The sequence below is a fragment of the Conger conger genome, chromosome 15 (genome assembly GCF_963514075.1).
Source record: "Conger conger chromosome 15, fConCon1.1, whole genome shotgun sequence".
Classification (NCBI taxonomy): domain Eukaryota; kingdom Metazoa; phylum Chordata; class Actinopteri; order Anguilliformes; family Congridae; genus Conger; species Conger conger.
This window is the reverse complement of record NC_083774.1, coordinates 31222723-31245378: the sequence shown is the minus strand read 5'-3', so window position 1 is coordinate 31245378 and position 22656 is coordinate 31222723. Positions and strand designations below refer to the sequence as shown.

At 42.2% G+C, this 22656-nt stretch overlaps 33 non-coding genes across 33 annotated transcripts; all 33 read left to right on the top strand.

Annotated features, from left to right (window-relative positions):
* The first annotated feature begins 345 nt into the window (after positions 1-345).
* Positions 346-486, top strand: LOC133112531 (U4 spliceosomal RNA). The gene has a single exon (XR_009705362.1). It is a non-coding gene; the product is annotated as a U4 spliceosomal RNA (small nuclear RNA).
* Positions 487-1027: 541 nt separating this feature from the next.
* Positions 1028-1168, top strand: LOC133112530 (U4 spliceosomal RNA). The gene has a single exon (XR_009705361.1). It is a non-coding gene; the product is annotated as a U4 spliceosomal RNA (small nuclear RNA).
* Positions 1169-1709: 541 nt separating this feature from the next.
* Positions 1710-1850, top strand: LOC133112529 (U4 spliceosomal RNA). The gene has a single exon (XR_009705360.1). It is a non-coding gene; the product is annotated as a U4 spliceosomal RNA (small nuclear RNA).
* Positions 1851-2391: 541 nt separating this feature from the next.
* LOC133112528 (U4 spliceosomal RNA) lies at positions 2392-2532 on the top strand. Its single transcript, XR_009705359.1, has one exon. It is a non-coding gene; the product is annotated as a U4 spliceosomal RNA (small nuclear RNA).
* A 531-nt stretch (positions 2533-3063) lies between these two features.
* LOC133112633 (U4 spliceosomal RNA) lies at positions 3064-3204 on the top strand. The gene has a single exon (XR_009705460.1). It is a non-coding gene; the product is annotated as a U4 spliceosomal RNA (small nuclear RNA).
* Positions 3205-3745: 541 nt separating this feature from the next.
* On the top strand, positions 3746-3886 carry LOC133112526 (U4 spliceosomal RNA). The gene has a single exon (XR_009705358.1). It is a non-coding gene; the product is annotated as a U4 spliceosomal RNA (small nuclear RNA).
* Positions 3887-4427: 541 nt separating this feature from the next.
* On the top strand, positions 4428-4568 carry LOC133112525 (U4 spliceosomal RNA). The gene has a single exon (XR_009705357.1). It is a non-coding gene; the product is annotated as a U4 spliceosomal RNA (small nuclear RNA).
* Positions 4569-5109: 541 nt separating this feature from the next.
* Positions 5110-5250, top strand: LOC133112524 (U4 spliceosomal RNA). Its single transcript, XR_009705356.1, has one exon. It is a non-coding gene; the product is annotated as a U4 spliceosomal RNA (small nuclear RNA).
* Positions 5251-5791: 541 nt separating this feature from the next.
* On the top strand, positions 5792-5932 carry LOC133112523 (U4 spliceosomal RNA). Its single transcript, XR_009705355.1, has one exon. It is a non-coding gene; the product is annotated as a U4 spliceosomal RNA (small nuclear RNA).
* Positions 5933-6473: 541 nt separating this feature from the next.
* Positions 6474-6614, top strand: LOC133112522 (U4 spliceosomal RNA). The gene has a single exon (XR_009705354.1). It is a non-coding gene; the product is annotated as a U4 spliceosomal RNA (small nuclear RNA).
* A 541-nt stretch (positions 6615-7155) lies between these two features.
* On the top strand, positions 7156-7296 carry LOC133112521 (U4 spliceosomal RNA). The gene has a single exon (XR_009705353.1). It is a non-coding gene; the product is annotated as a U4 spliceosomal RNA (small nuclear RNA).
* A 531-nt stretch (positions 7297-7827) lies between these two features.
* Positions 7828-7968, top strand: LOC133112519 (U4 spliceosomal RNA). The gene has a single exon (XR_009705351.1). It is a non-coding gene; the product is annotated as a U4 spliceosomal RNA (small nuclear RNA).
* Positions 7969-8509: 541 nt separating this feature from the next.
* On the top strand, positions 8510-8650 carry LOC133112518 (U4 spliceosomal RNA). Its single transcript, XR_009705350.1, has one exon. It is a non-coding gene; the product is annotated as a U4 spliceosomal RNA (small nuclear RNA).
* A 541-nt stretch (positions 8651-9191) lies between these two features.
* Positions 9192-9332, top strand: LOC133112517 (U4 spliceosomal RNA). Its single transcript, XR_009705349.1, has one exon. It is a non-coding gene; the product is annotated as a U4 spliceosomal RNA (small nuclear RNA).
* Positions 9333-9863: 531 nt separating this feature from the next.
* Positions 9864-10004, top strand: LOC133112516 (U4 spliceosomal RNA). Its single transcript, XR_009705348.1, has one exon. It is a non-coding gene; the product is annotated as a U4 spliceosomal RNA (small nuclear RNA).
* Positions 10005-10545: 541 nt separating this feature from the next.
* LOC133112515 (U4 spliceosomal RNA) lies at positions 10546-10686 on the top strand. The gene has a single exon (XR_009705347.1). It is a non-coding gene; the product is annotated as a U4 spliceosomal RNA (small nuclear RNA).
* Positions 10687-11227: 541 nt separating this feature from the next.
* On the top strand, positions 11228-11368 carry LOC133112513 (U4 spliceosomal RNA). Its single transcript, XR_009705345.1, has one exon. It is a non-coding gene; the product is annotated as a U4 spliceosomal RNA (small nuclear RNA).
* A 541-nt stretch (positions 11369-11909) lies between these two features.
* LOC133112512 (U4 spliceosomal RNA) lies at positions 11910-12050 on the top strand. Its single transcript, XR_009705344.1, has one exon. It is a non-coding gene; the product is annotated as a U4 spliceosomal RNA (small nuclear RNA).
* Positions 12051-12591: 541 nt separating this feature from the next.
* On the top strand, positions 12592-12732 carry LOC133112510 (U4 spliceosomal RNA). Its single transcript, XR_009705343.1, has one exon. It is a non-coding gene; the product is annotated as a U4 spliceosomal RNA (small nuclear RNA).
* A 541-nt stretch (positions 12733-13273) lies between these two features.
* Positions 13274-13414, top strand: LOC133112509 (U4 spliceosomal RNA). The gene has a single exon (XR_009705342.1). It is a non-coding gene; the product is annotated as a U4 spliceosomal RNA (small nuclear RNA).
* Positions 13415-13955: 541 nt separating this feature from the next.
* LOC133112508 (U4 spliceosomal RNA) lies at positions 13956-14096 on the top strand. Its single transcript, XR_009705341.1, has one exon. It is a non-coding gene; the product is annotated as a U4 spliceosomal RNA (small nuclear RNA).
* A 531-nt stretch (positions 14097-14627) lies between these two features.
* On the top strand, positions 14628-14768 carry LOC133112506 (U4 spliceosomal RNA). The gene has a single exon (XR_009705339.1). It is a non-coding gene; the product is annotated as a U4 spliceosomal RNA (small nuclear RNA).
* A 541-nt stretch (positions 14769-15309) lies between these two features.
* LOC133112505 (U4 spliceosomal RNA) lies at positions 15310-15450 on the top strand. The gene has a single exon (XR_009705338.1). It is a non-coding gene; the product is annotated as a U4 spliceosomal RNA (small nuclear RNA).
* Positions 15451-15991: 541 nt separating this feature from the next.
* Positions 15992-16132, top strand: LOC133112504 (U4 spliceosomal RNA). Its single transcript, XR_009705337.1, has one exon. It is a non-coding gene; the product is annotated as a U4 spliceosomal RNA (small nuclear RNA).
* Positions 16133-16673: 541 nt separating this feature from the next.
* Positions 16674-16814, top strand: LOC133112596 (U4 spliceosomal RNA). The gene has a single exon (XR_009705424.1). It is a non-coding gene; the product is annotated as a U4 spliceosomal RNA (small nuclear RNA).
* A 541-nt stretch (positions 16815-17355) lies between these two features.
* LOC133112503 (U4 spliceosomal RNA) lies at positions 17356-17496 on the top strand. Its single transcript, XR_009705336.1, has one exon. It is a non-coding gene; the product is annotated as a U4 spliceosomal RNA (small nuclear RNA).
* A 531-nt stretch (positions 17497-18027) lies between these two features.
* Positions 18028-18168, top strand: LOC133112502 (U4 spliceosomal RNA). The gene has a single exon (XR_009705335.1). It is a non-coding gene; the product is annotated as a U4 spliceosomal RNA (small nuclear RNA).
* A 541-nt stretch (positions 18169-18709) lies between these two features.
* LOC133112501 (U4 spliceosomal RNA) lies at positions 18710-18850 on the top strand. Its single transcript, XR_009705334.1, has one exon. It is a non-coding gene; the product is annotated as a U4 spliceosomal RNA (small nuclear RNA).
* A 541-nt stretch (positions 18851-19391) lies between these two features.
* Positions 19392-19532, top strand: LOC133112499 (U4 spliceosomal RNA). Its single transcript, XR_009705333.1, has one exon. It is a non-coding gene; the product is annotated as a U4 spliceosomal RNA (small nuclear RNA).
* A 531-nt stretch (positions 19533-20063) lies between these two features.
* LOC133112498 (U4 spliceosomal RNA) lies at positions 20064-20204 on the top strand. The gene has a single exon (XR_009705332.1). It is a non-coding gene; the product is annotated as a U4 spliceosomal RNA (small nuclear RNA).
* A 531-nt stretch (positions 20205-20735) lies between these two features.
* On the top strand, positions 20736-20876 carry LOC133112497 (U4 spliceosomal RNA). The gene has a single exon (XR_009705331.1). It is a non-coding gene; the product is annotated as a U4 spliceosomal RNA (small nuclear RNA).
* A 531-nt stretch (positions 20877-21407) lies between these two features.
* On the top strand, positions 21408-21548 carry LOC133112496 (U4 spliceosomal RNA). Its single transcript, XR_009705330.1, has one exon. It is a non-coding gene; the product is annotated as a U4 spliceosomal RNA (small nuclear RNA).
* Positions 21549-22079: 531 nt separating this feature from the next.
* Positions 22080-22220, top strand: LOC133112494 (U4 spliceosomal RNA). Its single transcript, XR_009705328.1, has one exon. It is a non-coding gene; the product is annotated as a U4 spliceosomal RNA (small nuclear RNA).
* The last annotated feature ends 436 nt before the right edge of the window (positions 22221-22656 follow it).

The window sequence follows — 22656 nt, the reverse complement described above, 5'->3', positions numbered from 1 at the left end:
AAAAGTGGAATTGGGAAAGCCCCTGTGGTTCCACCCACAGACGGAGCCCTCACATCTGCTGTTTCTTGCCTGGAACACTTGGGGGCGACGGTGAACATTTAGCATTACCCAAAATGCCCTTTGTGTTCAACTTTGTAAAAACATATAAAAATGTTTCATTATCCTAAAACGTATTATGAAAAAGAACGTATGGTTACCAAATCCGGGTCACAGCTTAAATGGAAATGTATGAATTTTTGGCAAGACTTAGCAATTGGGTAAAATGGAAATATGTCGCCAAAACTTCCCGTTTTGGAAAAGTCGATGTTTTTGGCTGGGTCCTTCAGGTCGAATTTGGTCAACTTTATCTTTGCGCAGTGGCAGTATCGTAGCCTATGAGGTTTATCCGAGGCGTGATTATTGCTGGTTGAAAACTTAACCCAATACCCCGCCGAGACTGCTTGAAATATTAGCGGGCTTGGCAATTTTTGACAGTCTCATCCGGGACTGGTGTTTTTGTTCAAAAGAAAGAGCGTTGTGTGTATTTGTTTGCTGTTGAAACGATTGTTGGTTTGGAGATGTCGCGTGATGTCGCACGTGCTTTTTCCAAGAAAGGCGGGTTGCATTTATCCCTTTTCGATGATCGGGTGTCAGTTTTGGCAAAAGATATCTCTGAATTGTTTGGAAATGGCCTTTTCTTTTCAAAAGTGGAATTGGGAAAGCCCCTGTGGTTCCACCCACAGACGGAGCCCTCACATCTGCTGTTTCTTGCCTGGAACACTTGGGGGCGACGGTGAACATTTAGCATTACCCAAAATGCCCTTTGTGTTCAACTTTGTAAAAACATATAAAAATGTTTCATTATCCTAAAACGTATTATGAAAAAGAACGTATGGTTACCAAATCCGGGTCACAGCTTAAATGGAAATGTATGAATTTTTGGCAAGACTTAGCAATTGGGTAAAATGGAAATATGTCGCCAAAACTTCCCGTTTTGGAAAAGTCGATGTTTTTGGCTGGGTCCTTCAGGTCGAATTTGGTCAACTTTATCTTTGCGCAGTGGCAGTATCGTAGCCTATGAGGTTTATCCGAGGCGTGATTATTGCTGGTTGAAAACTTAACCCAATACCCCGCCGAGACTGCTTGAAATATTAGCGGGCTTGGCAATTTTTGACAGTCTCATCCGGGACTGGTGTTTTTGTTCAAAAGAAAGAGCGTTGTGTGTATTTGTTTGCTGTTGAAACGATTGTTGGTTTGGAGATGTCGCGTGATGTCGCACGTGCTTTTTCCAAGAAAGGCGGGTTGCATTTATCCCTTTTCGATGATCGGGTGTCAGTTTTGGCAAAAGATATCTCTGAATTGTTTGGAAATGGCCTTTTCTTTTCAAAAGTGGAATTGGGAAAGCCCCTGTGGTTCCACCCACAGACGGAGCCCTCACATCTGCTGTTTCTTGCCTGGAACACTTGGGGGCGACGGTGAACATTTAGCATTACCCAAAATGCCCTTTGTGTTCAACTTTGTAAAAACATATAAAAATGTTTCATTATCCTAAAACGTATTATGAAAAAGAACGTATGGTTACCAAATCCGGGTCACAGCTTAAATGGAAATGTATGAATTTTTGGCAAGACTTAGCAATTGGGTAAAATGGAAATATGTCGCCAAAACTTCCCGTTTTGGAAAAGTCGATGTTTTTGGCTGGGTCCTTCAGGTCGAATTTGGTCAACTTTATCTTTGCGCAGTGGCAGTATCGTAGCCTATGAGGTTTATCCGAGGCGTGATTATTGCTGGTTGAAAACTTAACCCAATACCCCGCCGAGACTGCTTGAAATATTAGCGGGCTTGGCAATTTTTGACAGTCTCATCCGGGACTGGTGTTTTTGTTCAAAAGAAAGAGCGTTGTGTGTATTTGTTTGCTGTTGAAACGATTGTTGGTTTGGAGATGTCGCGTGATGTCGCACGTGCTTTTTCCAAGAAAGGCGGGTTGCATTTATCCCTTTTCGATGATCGGGTGTCAGTTTTGGCAAAAGATATCTCTGAATTGTTTGGAAATGGCCTTTTCTTTTCAAAAGTGGAATTGGGAAAGCCCCTGTGGTTCCACCCACAGACGGAGCCCTCACATCTGCTGTTTCTTGCCTGGAACACTTGGGGGCGACGGTGAACATTTAGCATTACCCAAAATGCCCTTTGTGTTCAACTTTGTAAAAACATATAAAAATGTTTCATTATCCTAAAACGTATTATGAAAAAGAACGTATGGTTACCAAATCCGGGTCACAGCTTAAATGGAAATGTATGAATTTTTGGCAAGACTTAGCAATTGGGTAAAATGGAAATATGTCGCCAAAACTTCCCGTTTTGGAAAAGTCGATGTTTTTGGCTGGGTCCTTCAGGTCGAATTTGGTCAACTTTATCTTTGCGCAGTGGCAGTATCGTAGCCTATGAGGTTTATCCGAGGCGTGATTATTGCTGGTTGAAAACTTAACCCAATACCCCGCCGAGACTGCTTGAAATATTAGCGGGCTTGGCAATTTTTGACAGTCTCATCCGGGACTGGTGTTTTTGTTCAAAAGAAAGAGCGTTGTGTGTATTTGTTTGCTGTTGAAACGATTGTTGGTTTGGTGATGTCGCACGTGCTTTTTCCAAGAAAGGCGGGTTGCATTTATCCCTTTTCGATGATCGGGTGTCAGTTTTGGCAAAAGATATCTCTGAATTGTTTGGAAATGGCCTTTTCTTTTCAAAAGTGGAATTGGGAAAGCCCCTGTGGTTCCACCCACAGACGGAGCCCTCACATCTGCTGTTTCTTGCCTGGAACACTTGGGGGCGACGGTGAACATTTAGCATTACCCAAAATGCCCTTTGTGTTCAACTTTGTAAAAACATATAAAAATGTTTCATTATCCTAAAACGTATTATGAAAAAGAACGTATGGTTACCAAATCCGGGTCACAGCTTAAATGGAAATGTATGAATTTTTGGCAAGACTTAGCAATTGGGTAAAATGGAAATATGTCGCCAAAACTTCCCGTTTTGGAAAAGTCGATGTTTTTGGCTGGGTCCTTCAGGTCGAATTTGGTCAACTTTATCTTTGCGCAGTGGCAGTATCGTAGCCTATGAGGTTTATCCAAGGCGTGATTATTGCTGGTTGAAAACTTAACCCAATACCCCGCCGAGACTGCTTGAAATATTAGCGGGCTTGGCAATTTTTGACAGTCTCATCCGGGACTGGTGTTTTTGTTCAAAAGAAAGAGCGTTGTGTGTATTTGTTTGCTGTTGAAACGATTGTTGGTTTGGAGATGTCGCGTGATGTGGCACGTGCTTTTTCCAAGAAAGGCGGGTTGCATTTATCCCTTTTCGATGATCGGGTGTCAGTTTTGGCAAAAGATATCTCTGAATTGTTTGGAAATGGCCTTTTCTTTTCAAAAGTGGAATTGGGAAAGCCCCTGTGGTTCCACCCACAGACGGAACCCTCACATCTGCTGTTTCTTGCCTGGAACACTTGGGGGCGACGGTGAACATTTAGCATTACCCAAAATGCCCTTTGTGTTCAACTTTGTAAAAACATATAAAAATGTTTCATTATCCTAAAACGTATTATGAAAACGAAGGTATGGTTACCAAATCCGGGTCACAGCTTAAATGGAAATGTATGAATTTTTGGCAAGACTTAGCAATTCGGTAAAATGGAAATATGTCGCCAAAACTTCCCGTTTTGGAAAAGTCGATGTTTTTGGCTGGGTCCTTCAGGTCGAATTTGGTCAACTTTATCTTTGCGCAGTGGCAGTATCGTAGCCTATGAGGTTTATCCGAGGCGTGATTATTGCTGGTTGAAAACTTAACCCAATACCCCGCCGAGACTGCTTGAAATATTAGCGGGCTTGGCAATTTTTGACAGTCTCATCCGGGACTGGTGTTTTTGTTCAAAAGAAAGAGCGTTGTGTGTATTTGTTTGCTGTTGAAACGATTGTTGGTTTGGAGATGTCGCGTGATGTGGCACGTGCTTTTTCCAAGAAAGGCGGGTTGCATTTATCCCTTTTCGATGATCGGGTGTCAGTTTTGGCAAAAGATATCTCTGAATTGTTTGGAAATGGCCTTTTCTTTTCAAAAGTGGAATTGGGAAAGCCCCTGTGGTTCCACCCACAGACGGAACCCTCACATCTGCTGTTTCTTGCCTGGAACACTTGGGGGCGACGGTGAACATTTAGCATTACCCAAAATGCCCTTTGTGTTCAACTTTGTAAAAACATATAAAAATGTTTCATTATCCTAAAACGTATTATGAAAAAGAACGTATGGTTACCAAATCCGGGTCACAGCTTAAATGGAAATGTATGAATTTTTGGCAAGACTTAGCAATTCGGTAAAATGGAAATATGTCGCCAAAACTTCCCGTTTTGGAAAAGTCGATGTTTTTGGCTGGGTCCTTCAGGTCGAATTTGGTCAACTTTATCTTTGCGCAGTGGCAGTATCGTAGCCTATGAGGTTTATCCGAGGCGTGATTATTGCTGGTTGAAAACTTAACCCAATACCCCGCCGAGACTGCTTGAAATATTAGCGGGCTTGGCAATTTTTGACAGTCTCATCCGGGACTGGTGTTTTTGTTCAAAAGAAAGAGCGTTGTGTGTATTTGTTTGCTGTTGAAACGATTGTTGGTTTGGAGATGTCGCGTGATGTGGCACGTGCTTTTTCCAAGAAAGGCGGGTTGCATTTATCCCTTTTCGATGATCGGGTGTCAGTTTTGGCAAAAGATATCTCTGAATTGTTTGGAAATGGCCTTTTCTTTTCAAAAGTGGAATTGGGAAAGCCCCTGTGGTTCCACCCACAGACGGAACCCTCACATCTGCTGTTTCTTGCCTGGAACACTTGGGGGCGACGGTGAACATTTAGCATTACCCAAAATGCCCTTTGTGTTCAACTTTGTAAAAACATATAAAAATGTTTCATTATCCTAAAACGTATTATGAAAACGAAGGTATGGTTACCAAATCCGGGTCACAGCTTAAATGGAAATGTATGAATTTTTGGCAAGACTTAGCAATTCGGTAAAATGGAAATATGTCGCCAAAACTTCCCGTTTTGGAAAAGTCGATGTTTTTGGCTGGGTCCTTCAGGTCGAATTTGGTCAACTTTATCTTTGCGCAGTGGCAGTATCGTAGCCTATGAGGTTTATCCGAGGCGTGATTATTGCTGGTTGAAAACTTAACCCAATACCCCGCCGAGACTGCTTGAAATATTAGCGGGCTTGGCAATTTTTGACAGTCTCATCCGGGACTGGTGTTTTTGTTCAAAAGAAAGAGCGTTGTGTGTATTTGTTTGCTGTTGAAACGATTGTTGGTTTGGAGATGTCGCGTGATGTGGCACGTGCTTTTTCCAAGAAAGGCGGGTTGCATTTATCCCTTTTCGATGATCGGGTGTCAGTTTTGGCAAAAGATATCTCTGAATTGTTTGGAAATGGCCTTTTCTTTTCAAAAGTGGAATTGGGAAAGCCCCTGTGGTTCCACCCACAGACGGAACCCTCACATCTGCTGTTTCTTGCCTGGAACACTTGGGGGCGACGGTGAACATTTAGCATTACCCAAAATGCCCTTTGTGTTCAACTTTGTAAAAACATATAAAAATGTTTCATTATCCTAAAACGTATTATGAAAAAGAACGTATGGTTACCAAATCCGGGTCACAGCTTAAATGGAAATGTATGAATTTTTGGCAAGACTTAGCAATTCGGTAAAATGGAAATATGTCGCCAAAACTTCCCGTTTTGGAAAAGTCGATGTTTTTGGCTGGGTCCTTCAGGTCGAATTTGGTCAACTTTATCTTTGCGCAGTGGCAGTATCGTAGCCTATGAGGTTTATCCGAGGCGTGATTATTGCTGGTTGAAAACTTAACCCAATACCCCGCCGAGACTGCTTGAAATATTAGCGGGCTTGGCAATTTTTGACAGTCTCATCCGGGACTGGTGTTTTTGTTCAAAAGAAAGAGCGTTGTGTGTATTTGTTTGCTGTTGAAACGATTGTTGGTTTGGAGATGTCGCGTGATGTGGCACGTGCTTTTTCCAAGAAAGGCGGGTTGCATTTATCCCTTTTCGATGATCGGGTGTCAGTTTTGGCAAAAGATATCTCTGAATTGTTTGGAAATGGCCTTTTCTTTTCAAAAGTGGAATTGGGAAAGCCCCTGTGGTTCCACCCACAGACGGAACCCTCACATCTGCTGTTTCTTGCCTGGAACACTTGGGGGCGACGGTGAACATTTAGCATTACCCAAAATGCCCTTTGTGTTCAACTTTGTAAAAACATATAAAAATGTTTCATTATCCTAAAACGTATTATGAAAACGAAGGTATGGTTACCAAATCCGGGTCACAGCTTAAATGGAAATGTATGAATTTTTGGCAAGACTTAGCAATTCGGTAAAATGGAAATATGTCGCCAAAACTTCCCGTTTTGGAAAAGTCGATGTTTTTGGCTGGGTCCTTCAGGTCGAATTTGGTCAACTTTATCTTTGCGCAGTGGCAGTATCGTAGCCTATGAGGTTTATCCGAGGCGTGATTATTGCTGGTTGAAAACTTAACCCAATACCCCGCCGAGACTGCTTGAAATATTAGCGGGCTTGGCAATTTTTGACAGTCTCATCCGGGACTGGTGTTTTTGTTCAAAAGAAAGAGCGTTGTGTGTATTTGTTTGCTGTTGAAACGATTGTTGGTTTGGAGATGTCGCGTGATGTGGCACGTGCTTTTTCCAAGAAAGGCGGGTTGCATTTATCCCTTTTCGATGATCGGGTGTCAGTTTTGGCAAAAGATATCTCTGAATTGTTTGGAAATGGCCTTTTCTTTTCAAAAGTGGAATTGGGAAAGCCCCTGTGGTTCCACCCACAGACGGAACCCTCACATCTGCTGTTTCTTGCCTGGAACACTTGGGGGCGACGGTGAACATTTAGCATTACCCAAAATGCCCTTTGTGTTCAACTTTGTAAAAACATATAAAAATGTTTCATTATCCTAAAACGTATTATGAAAAAGAACGTATGGTTACCAAATCCGGGTCACAGCTTAAATGGAAATGTATGAATTTTTGGCAAGACTTAGCAATTCGGTAAAATGGAAATATGTCGCCAAAACTTCCCGTTTTGGAAAAGTCGATGTTTTTGGCTGGGTCCTTCAGGTCGAATTTGGTCAACTTTATCTTTGCGCAGTGGCAGTATCGTAGCCTATGAGGTTTATCCGAGGCGTGATTATTGCTGGTTGAAAACTTAACCCAATACCCCGCCGAGACTGCTTGAAATATTAGCGGGCTTGGCAATTTTTGACAGTCTCATCCGGGACTGGTGTTTTTGTTCAAAAGAAAGAGCGTTGTGTGTATTTGTTTGCTGTTGAAACGATTGTTGGTTTGGTGATGTCGCACGTGCTTTTTCCAAGAAAGGCGGGTTGCATTTATCCCTTTTCGATGATCGGGTGTCAGTTTTGGCAAAAGATATCTCTGAATTGTTTGGAAATGGCCTTTTCTTTTCAAAAGTGGAATTGGGAAAGCCCCTGTGGTTCCACCCACAGACGGAACCCTCACATCTGCTGTTTCTTGCCTGGAACACTTGGGGGCGACGGTGAACATTTAGCATTACCCAAAATGCCCTTTGTGTTCAACTTTGTAAAAACATATAAAAATGTTTCATTATCCTAAAACGTATTATGAAAAAGAACGTATGGTTACCAAATCTGGGTCACAGCTTAAATGGAAATGTATGAATTTTTGGCAAGACTTAGCAATTCGGTAAAATGGAAATATGTCGCCAAAACTTCCCGTTTTGGAAAAGTCGATGTTTTTGGCTGGGTCCTTCAGGTCGAATTTGGTCAACTTTATCTTTGCGCAGTGGCAGTATCGTAGCCTATGAGGTTTATCCGAGGCGTGATTATTGCTGGTTGAAAACTTAACCCAATACCCCGCCGAGACTGCTTGAAATATTAGCGGGCTTGGCAATTTTTGACAGTCTCATCCGGGACTGGTGTTTTTGTTCAAAAGAAAGAGCGTTGTGTGTATTTGTTTGCTGTTGAAACGATTGTTGGTTTGGAGATGTCGCGTGATGTGGCACGTGCTTTTTCCAAGAAAGGCGGGTTGCATTTATCCCTTTTCGATGATCGGGTGTCAGTTTTGGCAAAAGATATCTCTGAATTGTTTGGAAATGGCCTTTTCTTTTCAAAAGTGGAATTGGGAAAGCCCCTGTGGTTCCACCCACAGACGGAACCCTCACATCTGCTGTTTCTTGCCTGGAACACTTGGGGGCGACGGTGAACATTTAGCATTACCCAAAATGCCCTTTGTGTTCAACTTTGTAAAAACATATAAAAATGTTTCATTATCCTAAAACGTATTATGAAAAAGAAGGTATGGTTACCAAATCCGGGTCACAGCTTAAATGGAAATGTATGAATTTTTGGCAAGACTTAGCAATTCGGTAAAATGGAAATATGTCGCCAAAACTTCCCGTTTTGGAAAAGTCGATGTTTTTGGCTGGGTCCTTCAGGTCGAATTTGGTCAACTTTATCTTTGCGCAGTGGCAGTATCGTAGCCTATGAGGTTTATCCGAGGCGTGATTATTGCTGGTTGAAAACTTAACCCAATACCCCGCCGAGACTGCTTGAAATATTAGCGGGCTTGGCAATTTTTGACAGTCTCATCCGGGACTGGTGTTTTTGTTCAAAAGAAAGAGCGTTGTGTGTATTTGTTTGCTGTTGAAACGATTGTTGGTTTGGAGATGTCGCGTGATGTGGCACGTGCTTTTTCCAAGAAAGGCGGGTTGCATTTATCCCTTTTCGATGATCGGGTGTCAGTTTTGGCAAAAGATATCTCTGAATTGTTTGGAAATGGCCTTTTCTTTTCAAAAGTGGAATTGGGAAAGCCCCTGTGGTTCCACCCACAGACGGAACCCTCACATCTGCTGTTTCTTGCCTGGAACACTTGGGGGCGACGGTGAACATTTAGCATTACCCAAAATGCCCTTTGTGTTCAACTTTGTAAAAACATATAAAAATGTTTCATTATCCTAAAACGTATTATGAAAAAGAACGTATGGTTACCAAATCCGGGTCACAGCTTAAATGGAAATGTATGAATTTTTGGCAAGACTTAGCAATTCGGTAAAATGGAAATATGTCGCCAAAACTTCCCGTTTTGGAAAAGTCGATGTTTTTGGCTGGGTCCTTCAGGTCGAATTTGGTCAACTTTATCTTTGCGCAGTGGCAGTATCGTAGCCTATGAGGTTTATCCGAGGCGTGATTATTGCTGGTTGAAAACTTAACCCAATACCCCGCCGAGACTGCTTGAAATATTAGCGGGCTTGGCAATTTTTGACAGTCTCATCCGGGACTGGTGTTTTTGTTCAAAAGAAAGAGCGTTGTGTGTATTTGTTTGCTGTTGAAACGATTGTTGGTTTGGTGATGTCGCACGTGCTTTTTCCAAGAAAGGCGGGTTGCATTTATCCCTTTTCGATGATCGGGTGTCAGTTTTGGCAAAAGATATCTCTGAATTGTTTGGAAATGGCCTTTTCTTTTCAAAAGTGGAATTGGGAAAGCCCCTGTGGTTCCACCCACAGACGGAACCCTCACATCTGCTGTTTCTTGCCTGGAACACTTGGGGGCGACGGTGAACATTTAGCATTACCCAAAATGCCCTTTGTGTTCAACTTTGTAAAAACATATAAAAATGTTTCATTATCCTAAAACGTATTATGAAAAAGAACGTATGGTTACCAAATCCGGGTCACAGCTTAAATGGAAATGTATGAATTTTTGGCAAGACTTAGCAATTCGGTAAAATGGAAATATGTCGCCAAAACTTCCCGTTTTGGAAAAGTCGATGTTTTTGGCTGGGTCCTTCAGGTCGAATTTGGTCAACTTTATCTTTGCGCAGTGGCAGTATCGTAGCCTATGAGGTTTATCCGAGGCGTGATTATTGCTGGTTGAAAACTTAACCCAATACCCCGCCGAGACTGCTTGAAATATTAGCGGGCTTGGCAATTTTTGACAGTCTCATCCGGGACTGGTGTTTTTGTTCAAAAGAAAGAGCGTTGTGTGTATTTGTTTGCTGTTGAAACGATTGTTGGTTTGGAGATGTCGCGTGATGTGGCACGTGCTTTTTCCAAGAAAGGCGGGTTGCATTTATCCCTTTTCGATGATCGGGTGTCAGTTTTGGCAAAAGATATCTCTGAATTGTTTGGAAATGGCCTTTTCTTTTCAAAAGTGGAATTGGGAAAGCCCCTGTGGTTCCACCCACAGACGGAACCCTCACATCTGCTGTTTCTTGCCTGGAACACTTGGGGGCGACGGTGAACATTTAGCATTACCCAAAATGCCCTTTGTGTTCAACTTTGTAAAAACATATAAAAATGTTTCATTATCCTAAAACGTATTATGAAAAAGAACGTATGGTTACCAAATCCGGGTCACAGCTTAAATGGAAATGTATGAATTTTTGGCAAGACTTAGCAATTCGGTAAAATGGAAATATGTCGCCAAAACTTCCCGTTTTGGAAAAGTCGATGTTTTTGGCTGGGTCCTTCAGGTCGAATTTGGTCAACTTTATCTTTGCGCAGTGGCAGTATCGTAGCCTATGAGGTTTATCCGAGGCGTGATTATTGCTGGTTGAAAACTTAACCCAATACCCCGCCGAGACTGCTTGAAATATTAGCGGGCTTGGCAATTTTTGACAGTCTCATCCGGGACTGGTGTTTTTGTTCAAAAGAAAGAGCGTTGTGTGTATTTGTTTGCTGTTGAAACGATTGTTGGTTTGGAGATGTCGCGTGATGTGGCACGTGCTTTTTCCAAGAAAGGCGGGTTGCATTTATCCCTTTTCGATGATCGGGTGTCAGTTTTGGCAAAAGATATCTCTGAATTGTTTGGAAATGGCCTTTTCTTTTCAAAAGTGGAATTGGGAAAGCCCCTGTGGTTCCACCCACAGACGGAACCCTCACATCTGCTGTTTCTTGCCTGGAACACTTGGGGGCGACGGTGAACATTTAGCATTACCCAAAATGCCCTTTGTGTTCAACTTTGTAAAAACATATAAAAATGTTTCATTATCCTAAAACGTATTATGAAAAAGAAGGTATGGTTACCAAATCCGGGTCACAGCTTAAATGGAAATGTATGAATTTTTGGCAAGACTTAGCAATTCGGTAAAATGGAAATATGTCGCCAAAACTTCCCGTTTTGGAAAAGTCGATGTTTTTGGCTGGGTCCTTCAGGTCGAATTTGGTCAACTTTATCTTTGCGCAGTGGCAGTATCGTAGCCTATGAGGTTTATCCGAGGCGTGATTATTGCTGGTTGAAAACTTAACCCAATACCCCGCCGAGACTGCTTGAAATATTAGCGGGCTTGGCAATTTTTGACAGTCTCATCCGGGACTGGTGTTTTTGTTCAAAAGAAAGAGCGTTGTGTGTATTTGTTTGCTGTTGAAACGATTGTTGGTTTGGAGATGTCGCGTGATGTGGCACGTGCTTTTTCCAAGAAAGGCGGGTTGCATTTATCCCTTTTCGATGATCGGGTGTCAGTTTTGGCAAAAGATATCTCTGAATTGTTTGGAAATGGCCTTTTCTTTTCAAAAGTGGAATTGGGAAAGCCCCTGTGGTTCCACCCACAGACGGAACCCTCACATCTGCTGTTTCTTGCCTGGAACACTTGGGGGCGACGGTGAACATTTAGCATTACCCAAAATGCCCTTTGTGTTCAACTTTGTAAAAACATATAAAAATGTTTCATTATCCTAAAACGTATTATGAAAACGAAGGTATGGTTACCAAATCCGGGTCACAGCTTAAATGGAAATGTATGAATTTTTGGCAAGACTTAGCAATTCGGTAAAATGGAAATATGTCGCCAAAACTTCCCGTTTTGGAAAAGTCGATGTTTTTGGCTGGGTCCTTCAGGTCGAATTTGGTCAACTTTATCTTTGCGCAGTGGCAGTATCGTAGCCTATGAGGTTTATCCGAGGCGTGATTATTGCTGGTTGAAAACTTAACCCAATACCCCGCCGAGACTGCTTGAAATATTAGCGGGCTTGGCAATTTTTGACAGTCTCATCCGGGACTGGTGTTTTTGTTCAAAAGAAAGAGCGTTGTGTGTATTTGTTTGCTGTTGAAACGATTGTTGGTTTGGAGATGTCGCGTGATGTGGCACGTGCTTTTTCCAAGAAAGGCGGGTTGCATTTATCCCTTTTCGATGATCGGGTGTCAGTTTTGGCAAAAGATATCTCTGAATTGTTTGGAAATGGCCTTTTCTTTTCAAAAGTGGAATTGGGAAAGCCCCTGTGGTTCCACCCACAGACGGAACCCTCACATCTGCTGTTTCTTGCCTGGAACACTTGGGGGCGACGGTGAACATTTAGCATTACCCAAAATGCCCTTTGTGTTCAACTTTGTAAAAACATATAAAAATGTTTCATTATCCTAAAACGTATTATGAAAACGAAGGTATGGTTACCAAATCCGGGTCACAGCTTAAATGGAAATGTATGAATTTTTGGCAAGACTTAGCAATTCGGTAAAATGGAAATATGTCGCCAAAACTTCCCGTTTTGGAAAAGTCGATGTTTTTGGCTGGGTCCTTCAGGTCGAATTTGGTCAACTTTATCTTTGCGCAGTGGCAGTATCGTAGCCTATGAGGTTTATCCGAGGCGTGATTATTGCTGGTTGAAAACTTAACCCAATACCCCGCCGAGACTGCTTGAAATATTAGCGGGCTTGGCAATTTTTGACAGTCTCATCCGGGACTGGTGTTTTTGTTCAAAAGAAAGAGCGTTGTGTGTATTTGTTTGCTGTTGAAACGATTGTTGGTTTGGAGATGTCGCGTGATGTGGCACGTGCTTTTTCCAAGAAAGGCGGGTTGCATTTATCCCTTTTCGATGATCGGGTGTCAGTTTTGGCAAAAGATATCTCTGAATTGTTTGGAAATGGCCTTTTCTTTTCAAAAGTGGAATTGGGAAAGCCCCTGTGGTTCCACCCACAGACGGAACCCTCACATCTGCTGTTTCTTGCCTGGAACACTTGGGGGCGACGGTGAACATTTAGCATTACCCAAAATGCCCTTTGTGTTCAACTTTGTAAAAACATATAAAAATGTTTCATTATCCTAAAACGTATTATGAAAAAGAACGTATGGTTACCAAATCCGGGTCACAGCTTAAATGGAAATGTATGAATTTTTGGCAAGACTTAGCAATTCGGTAAAATGGAAATATGTCGCCAAAACTTCCCGTTTTGGAAAAGTCGATGTTTTTGGCTGGGTCCTTCAGGTCGAATTTGGTCAACTTTATCTTTGCGCAGTGGCAGTATCGTAGCCTATGAGGTTTATCCGAGGCGTGATTATTGCTGGTTGAAAACTTAACCCAATACCCCGCCGAGACTGCTTGAAATATTAGCGGGCTTGGCAATTTTTGACAGTCTCATCCGGGACTGGTGTTTTTGTTCAAAAGAAAGAGCGTTGTGTGTATTTGTTTGCTGTTGAAACGATTGTTGGTTTGGAGATGTCGCGTGATGTGGCACGTGCTTTTTCCAAGAAAGGCGGGTTGCATTTATCCCTTTTCGATGATCGGGTGTCAGTTTTGGCAAAAGATATCTCTGAATTGTTTGGAAATGGCCTTTTCTTTTCAAAAGTGGAATTGGGAAAGCCCCTGTGGTTCCACCCACAGACGGAACCCTCACATCTGCTGTTTCTTGCCTGGAACACTTGGGGGCGACGGTGAACATTTAGCATTACCCAAAATGCCCTTTGTGTTCAACTTTGTAAAAACATATAAAAATGTTTCATTATCCTAAAACGTATTATGAAAAAGAACGTATGGTTACCAAATCCGGGTCACAGCTTAAATGGAAATGTATGAATTTTTGGCAAGACTTAGCAATTCGGTAAAATGGAAATATGTCGCCAAAACTTCCCGTTTTGGAAAAGTCGATGTTTTTGGCTGGGTCCTTCAGGTCGAATTTGGTCAACTTTATCTTTGCGCAGTGGCAGTATCGTAGCCTATGAGGTTTATCCGAGGCGTGATTATTGCTGGTTGAAAACTTAACCCAATACCCCGCCGAGACTGCTTGAAATATTAGCGGGCTTGGCAATTTTTGACAGTCTCATCCGGGACTGGTGTTTTTGTTCAAAAGAAAGAGCGTTGTGTGTATTTGTTTGCTGTTGAAACGATTGTTGGTTTGGTGATGTCGCACGTGCTTTTTCCAAGAAAGGCGGGTTGCATTTATCCCTTTTCGATGATCGGGTGTCAGTTTTGGCAAAAGATATCTCTGAATTGTTTGGAAATGGCCTTTTCTTTTCAAAAGTGGAATTGGGAAAGCCCCTGTGGTTCCACCCACAGACGGAACCCTCACATCTGCTGTTTCTTGCCTGGAACACTTGGGGGCGACGGTGAACATTTAGCATTACCCAAAATGCCCTTTGTGTTCAACTTTGTAAAAACATATAAAAATGTTTCATTATCCTAAAACGTATTATGAAAAAGAACGTATGGTTACCAAATCCGGGTCACAGCTTAAATGGAAATGTATGAATTTTTGGCAAGACTTAGCAATTCGGTAAAATGGAAATATGTCGCCAAAACTTCCCGTTTTGGAAAAGTCGATGTTTTTGGCTGGGTCCTTCAGGTCGAATTTGGTCAACTTTATCTTTGCGCAGTGGCAGTATCGTAGCCTATGAGGTTTATCCGAGGCGTGATTATTGCTGGTTGAAAACTTAACCCAATACCCCGCCGAGACTGCTTGAAATATTAGCGGGCTTGGCAATTTTTGACAGTCTCATCCGGGACTGGTGTTTTTGTTCAAAAGAAAGAGCGTTGTGTGTATTTGTTTGCTGTTGAAACGATTGTTGGTTTGGAGATGTCGCGTGATGTGGCACGTGCTTTTTCCAAGAAAGGCGGGTTGCATTTATCCCTTTTCGATGATCGGGTGTCAGTTTTGGCAAAAGATATCTCTGAATTGTTTGGAAATGGCCTTTTCTTTTCAAAAGTGGAATTGGGAAAGCCCCTGTGGTTCCACCCACAGACGGAACCCTCACATCTGCTGTTTCTTGCCTGGAACACTTGGGGGCGACGGTGAACATTTAGCATTACCCAAAATGCCCTTTGTGTTCAACTTTGTAAAAACATATAAAAATGTTTCATTATCCTAAAACGTATTATGAAAAAGAAGGTATGGTTACCAAATCCGGGTCACAGCTTAAATGGAAATGTATGAATTTTTGGCAAGACTTAGCAATTCGGTAAAATGGAAATATGTCGCCAAAACTTCCCGTTTTGGAAAAGTCGATGTTTTTGGCTGGGTCCTTCAGGTCGAATTTGGTCAACTTTATCTTTGCGCAGTGGCAGTATCGTAGCCTATGAGGTTTATCCGAGGCGTGATTATTGCTGGTTGAAAACTTAACCCAATACCCCGCCGAGACTGCTTGAAATATTAGCGGGCTTGGCAATTTTTGACAGTCTCATCCGGGACTGGTGTTTTTGTTCAAAAGAAAGAGCGTTGTGTGTATTTGTTTGCTGTTGAAACGATTGTTGGTTTGGAGATGTCGCGTGATGTGGCACGTGCTTTTTCCAAGAAAGGCGGGTTGCATTTATCCCTTTTCGATGATCGGGTGTCAGTTTTGGCAAAAGATATCTCTGAATTGTTTGGAAATGGCCTTTTCTTTTCAAAAGTGGAATTGGGAAAGCCCCTGTGGTTCCACCCACAGACGGAACCCTCACATCTGCTGTTTCTTGCCTGGAACACTTGGGGGCGACGGTGAACATTTAGCATTACCCAAAATGCCCTTTGTGTTCAACTTTGTAAAAACATATAAAAATGTTTCATTATCCTAAAACGTATTATGAAAAAGAACGTATGGTTACCAAATCCGGGTCACAGCTTAAATGGAAATGTATGAATTTTTGGCAAGACTTAGCAATTCGGTAAAATGGAAATATGTCGCCAAAACTTCCCGTTTTGGAAAAGTCGATGTTTTTGGCTGGGTCCTTCAGGTCGAATTTGGTCAACTTTATCTTTGCGCAGTGGCAGTATCGTAGCCTATGAGGTTTATCCGAGGCGTGATTATTGCTGGTTGAAAACTTAACCCAATACCCCGCCGAGACTGCTTGAAATATTAGCGGGCTTGGCAATTTTTGACAGTCTCATCCGGGACTGGTGTTTTTGTTCAAAAGAAAGAGCGTTGTGTGTATTTGTTTGCTGTTGAAACGATTGTTGGTTTGGAGATGTCGCGTGATGTGGCACGTGCTTTTTCCAAGAAAGGCGGGTTGCATTTATCCCTTTTCGATGATCGGGTGTCAGTTTTGGCAAAAGATATCTCTGAATTGTTTGGAAATGGCCTTTTCTTTTCAAAAGTGGAATTGGGAAAGCCCCTGTGGTTCCACCCACAGACGGAACCCTCACATCTGCTGTTTCTTGCCTGGAACACTTGGGGGCGACGGTGAACATTTAGCATTACCCAAAATGCCCTTTGTGTTCAACTTTGTAAAAACATATAAAAATGTTTCATTATCCTAAAACGTATTATGAAAAAGAACGTATGGTTACCAAATCCGGGTCACAGCTTAAATGGAAATGTATGAATTTTTGGCAAGACTTAGCAATTCGGTAAAATGGAAATATGTCGCCAAAACTTCCCGTTTTGGAAAAGTCGATGTTTTTGGCTGGGTCCTTCAGGTCGAATTTGGTCAACTTTATCTTTGCGCAGTGGCAGTATCGTAGCCTATGAGGTTTATCCGAGGCGTGATTATTGCTGGTTGAAAATTTAACCCAATACCCCGCCGAGACTGCTTGAAATATTAGCGGGCTTGGCAATTTTTGACAGTCTCATCCGGGACTGGTGTTTTTGTTCAAAAGAAAGAGCGTTGTGTGTATTTGTTTGCTGTTGAAACGATTGTTGGTTTGGAGATGTCGCGTGATGTGGCACGTGCTTTTTCCAAGAAAGGCGGGTTGCATTTATCCCTTTTCGATGATCGGGTGTCAGTTTTGGCAAAAGATATCTCTGAATTGTTTGGAAATGGCCTTTTCTTTTCAAAAGTGGAATTGGGAAAGCCCCTGTGGTTCCACCCACAGACGGAACCCTCACATCTGCTGTTTCTTGCCTGGAACACTTGGGGGCGACGGTGAACATTTAGCATTACCCAAAATGCCCTTTGTGTTCAACTTTGTAAAAACATATAAAAATGTTTCATTATCCTAAAACGTATTATGAAAAAGAAGGTATGGTTACCAAATCCGGGTCACAGCTTAAATGGAAATGTATGAATTTTTGGCAAGACTTAGCAATTCGGTAAAATGGAAATATGTCGCCAAAACTTCCCGTTTTGGAAAAGTCGATGTTTTTGGCTGGGTCCTTCAGGTCGAATTTGGTCAACTTTATCTTTGCGCAGTGGCAGTATCGTAGCCTATGAGGTTTATCCGAGGCGTGATTATTGCTGGTTGAAAACTTAACCCAATACCCCGCCGAGACTGCTTGAAATATTAGCGGGCTTGGCAATTTTTGACAGTCTCATCCGGGACTGGTGTTTTTGTTCAAAAGAAAGAGCGTTGTGTGTATTTGTTTGCTGTTGAAACGATTGTTGGTTTGGTGATGTCGCACGTGCTTTTTCCAAGAAAGGCGGGTTGCATTTATCCCTTTTCGATGATCGGGTGTCAGTTTTGGCAAAAGATATCTCTGAATTGTTTGGAAATGGCCTTTTCTTTTCAAAAGTGGAATTGGGAAAGCCCCTGTGGTTCCACCCACAGACGGAACCCTCACATCTGCTGTTTCTTGCCTGGAACACTTGGGGGCGACGGTGAACATTTAGCATTACCCAAAATGCCCTTTGTGTTCAACTTTGTAAAAACATATAAAAATGTTTCATTATCCTAAAACGTATTATGAAAAAGAACGTATGGTTACCAAATCCGGGTCACAGCTTAAATGGAAATGTATGAATTTTTGGCAAGACTTAGCAATTCGGTAAAATGGAAATATGTCGCCAAAACTTCCCGTTTTGGAAAAGTCGATGTTTTTGGCTGGGTCCTTCAGGTCGAATTTGGTCAACTTTATCTTTGCGCAGTGGCAGTATCGTAGCCTATGAGGTTTATCCGAGGCGTGATTATTGCTGGTTGAAAACTTAACCCAATACCCCGCCGAGACTGCTTGAAATATTAGCGGGCTTGGCAATTTTTGACAGTCTCATCCGGGACTGGTGTTTTTGTTCAAAAGAAAGAGCGTTGTGTGTATTTGTTTGCTGTTGAAACGATTGTTGGTTTGGAGATGTCGCGTGATGTGGCACGTGCTTTTTCCAAGAAAGGCGGGTTGCATTTATCCCTTTTCGATGATCGGGTGTCAGTTTTGGCAAAAGATATCTCTGAATTGTTTGGAAATGGCCTTTTCTTTTCAAAAGTGGAATTGGGAAAGCCCCTGTGGTTCCACCCACAGACGGAACCCTCACATCTGCTGTTTCTTGCCTGGAACACTTGGGGGCGACGGTGAACATTTAGCATTACCCAAAATGCCCTTTGTGTTCAACTTTGTAAAAACATATAAAAATGTTTCATTATCCTAAAACGTATTATGAAAAAGAAGGTATGGTTACCAAATCCGGGTCACAGCTTAAATGGAAATGTATGAATTTTTGGCAAGACTTAGCAATTCGGTAAAATGGAAATATGTCGCCAAAACTTCCCGTTTTGGAAAAGTCGATGTTTTTGGCTGGGTCCTTCAGGTCGAATTTGGTCAACTTTATCTTTGCGCAGTGGCAGTATCGTAGCCTATGAGGTTTATCCGAGGCGTGATTATTGCTGGTTGAAAACTTAACCCAATACCCCGCCGAGACTGCTTGAAATATTAGCGGGCTTGGCAATTTTTGACAGTCTCATCCGGGACTGGTGTTTTTGTTCAAAAGAAAGAGCGTTGTGTGTATTTGTTTGCTGTTGAAACGATTGTTGGTTTGGAGATGTCGCGTGATGTGGCACGTGCTTTTTCCAAGAAAGGCGGGTTGCATTTATCCCTTTTCGATGATCGGGTGTCAGTTTTGGCAAAAGATATCTCTGAATTGTTTGGAAATGGCCTTTTCTTTTCAAAAGTGGAATTGGGAAAGCCCCTGTGGTTCCACCCACAGACGGAACCCTCACATCTGCTGTTTCTTGCCTGGAACACTTGGGGGCGACGGTGAACATTTAGCATTACCCAAAATGCCCTTTGTGTTCAACTTTGTAAAAACATATAAAAATGTTTCATTATCCTAAAACGTATTATGAAAAAGAACGTATGGTTACCAAATCCGGGTCACAGCTTAAATGGAAATGTATGAATTTTTGGCAAGACTTAGCAATTCGGTAAAATGGAAATATGTCGCCAAAACTTCCCGTTTTGGAAAAGTCGATGTTTTTGGCTGGGTCCTTCAGGTCGAATTTGGTCAACTTTATCTTTGCGCAGTGGCAGTATCGTAGCCTATGAGGTTTATCCGAGGCGTGATTATTGCTGGTTGAAAACTTAACCCAATACCCCGCCGAGACTGCTTGAAATATTAGCGGGCTTGGCAATTTTTGACAGTCTCATCCGGGACTGGTGTTTTTGTTCAAAAGAAAGAGCGTTGTGTGTATTTGTTTGCTGTTGAAACGATTGTTGGTTTGGTGATGTCGCACGTGCTTTTTCCAAGAAAGGCGGGTTGCATTTATCCCTTTTCGATGATCGGGTGTCAGTTTTGGCAAAAGATATCTCTGAATTGTTTGGAAATGGCCTTTTCTTTTCAAAAGTGGAATTGGGAAAGCCCCTGTGGTTCCACCCACAGACGGAACCCTCACATCTGCTGTTTCTTGCCTGGAACACTTGGGGGCGACGGTGAACATTTAGCATTACCCAAAATGCCCTTTGTGTTCAACTTTGTAAAAACATATAAAAATGTTTCATTATCCTAAAACGTATTATGAAAAAGAACGTATGGTTACCAAATCCGGGTCACAGCTTAAATGGAAATGTATGAATTTTTGGCAAGACTTAGCAATTCGGTAAAATGGAAATATGTCGCCAAAACTTCCCGTTTTGGAAAAGTCGATGTTTTTGGCTGGGTCCTTCAGGTCGAATTTGGTCAACTTTATCTTTGCGCAGTGGCAGTATCGTAGCCTATGAGGTTTATCCGAGGCGTGATTATTGCTGGTTGAAAACTTAACCCAATACCCCGCCGAGACTGCTTGAAATATTAGCGGGCTTGGCAATTTTTGACAGTCTCATCCGGGACTGGTGTTTTTGTTCAAAAGAAAGAGCGTTGTGTGTATTTGTTTGCTGTTGAAACGATTGTTGGTTTGGTGATGTCGCACGTGCTTTTTCCAAGAAAGGCGGGTTGCATTTATCCCTTTTCGATGATCGGGTGTCAGTTTTGGCAAAAGATATCTCTGAATTGTTTGGAAATGGCCTTTTCTTTTCAAAAGTGGAATTGGGAAAGCCCCTGTGGTTCCACCCACAGACGGAACCCTCACATCTGCTGTTTCTTGCCTGGAACACTTGGGGGCGACGGTGAACATTTAGCATTACCCAAAATGCCCTTTGTGTTCAACTTTGTAAAAACATATAAAAATGTTTCATTATCCTAAAACGTATTATGAAAAAGAACGTATGGTTACCAAATCCGGGTCACAGCTTAAATGGAAATGTATGAATTTTTGGCAAGACTTAGCAATTCGGTAAAATGGAAATATGTCGCCAAAACTTCCCGTTTTGGAAAAGTCGATGTTTTTGGCTGGGTCCTTCAGGTCGAATTTGGTCAACTTTATCTTTGCGCAGTGGCAGTATCGTAGCCTATGAGGTTTATCCGAGGCGTGATTATTGCTGGTTGAAAACTTAACCCAATACCCCGCCGAGACTGCTTGAAATATTAGCGGGCTTGGCAATTTTTGACAGTCTCATCCGGGACTGGTGTTTTTGTTCAAAAGAAAGAGCGTTGTGTGTATTTGTTTGCTGTTGAAACGATTGTTGGTTTGGTGATGTCGCACGTGCTTTTTCCAAGAAAGGCGGGTTGCATTTATCCCTTTTCGATGATCGGGTGTCAGTTTTGGCAAAAGATATCTCTGAATTGTTTGGAAATGGCCTTTTCTTTTCAAAAGTGGAATTGGGAAAGCCCCTGTGGTTCCACCCACAGACGGAACCCTCACATCTGCTGTTTCTTGCCTGGAACACTTGGGGGCGACGGTGAACATTTAGCATTACCCAAAATGCCCTTTGTGTTCAACTTTGTAAAAACATATAAAAATGTTTCATTATCCTAAAACGTATTATGAAAAAGAACGTATGGTTACCAAATCCGGGTCACAGCTTAAATGGAAATGTATGAATTTTTGGCAAGACTTAGCAATTCGGTAAAATGGAAATATGTCGCCAAAACTTCCCGTTTTGGAAAAGTCGATGTTTTTGGCTGGGTCCTTCAGGTCGAATTTGGTCAACTTTATCTTTGCGCAGTGGCAGTATCGTAGCCTATGAGGTTTATCCGAGGCGTGATTATTGCTGGTTGAAAACTTAACCCAATACCCCGCCGAGACTGCTTGAAATATTAGCGGGCTTGGCAATTTTTGACAGTCTCATCCGGGACTGGTGTTTTTGTTCAAAAGAAAGAGCGTTGTGTGTATTTGTTTGCTGTTGAAACGATTGTTGGTTTGGTGATGTCGCACGTGCTTTTTCCAAGAAAGGCGGGTTGCATTTATCCCTTTTCGATGATCGGGTGTCAGTTTTGGCAAAAGATATCTCTGAATTGTTTGGAAATGGCCTTTTCTTTTCAAAAGTGGAATTGGGAAAGCCCCTGTGGTTCCACCCACAGACGGAACCCTCACATCTGCTGTTTCTTGCCTGGAACACTTGGGGGCGACGGTGAACATTTAGCATTACCCAAAATGCCCTTTGTGTTCAACTTTGTAAAAACATATAAAAATGTTTCATTATCCTAAAACGTATTATGAAAAAGAACGTATGGTTACCAAATCCGGGTCACAGCTTAAATGGAAATGTATGAATTTTTGGCAAGACTTAGCAATTCGGTAAAATGGAAATATGTCGCCAAAACTTCCCGTTTTGGAAAAGTCGATGTTTTTGGCTGGGTCCTTCAGGTCGAATTTGGTCAACTTTATCTTTGCGCAGTGGCAGTATCGTAGCCTATGAGGTTTATCCGAGGCGTGATTATTGCTGGTTGAAAACTTAACCCAATACCCCGCCGAGACTGCTTGAAATATTAGCGGGCTTGGCAATTTTTGACAGTCTCATCCGGGACTGGTGTTTTTGTTCAAAAGAAAGAGCGTTGTGTGTATTTGTTTGCTGTTGAAACGATTGTTGGTTTGGAGATGTCGCGTGATGTGGCACGTGCTTTTTCCAAGAAAGGCGGGTTGCATTTATCCCTTTTCGATGATCGGGTGTCAGTTTTGGCAAAAGATATCTCTGAATTGTTTGGAAATGGCCTTTTCTTTTCAAAAGTGGAATTGGGAAAGCCCCTGTGGTTCCACCCACAGACGGAACCCTCACATCTGCTGTTTCTTGCCTGGAACACTTGGGGGCGACGGTGAACATTTAGCATTACCCAAAATGCCCTTTGTGTTCAACTTTGTAAAAACATATAAAAATGTTTCATTATCCTAAAACGTATTATGAAAAAGAACGTATGGTTACCAAATCCGGGTCACAGCTTAAATGGAAATGTATGAATTTTTGG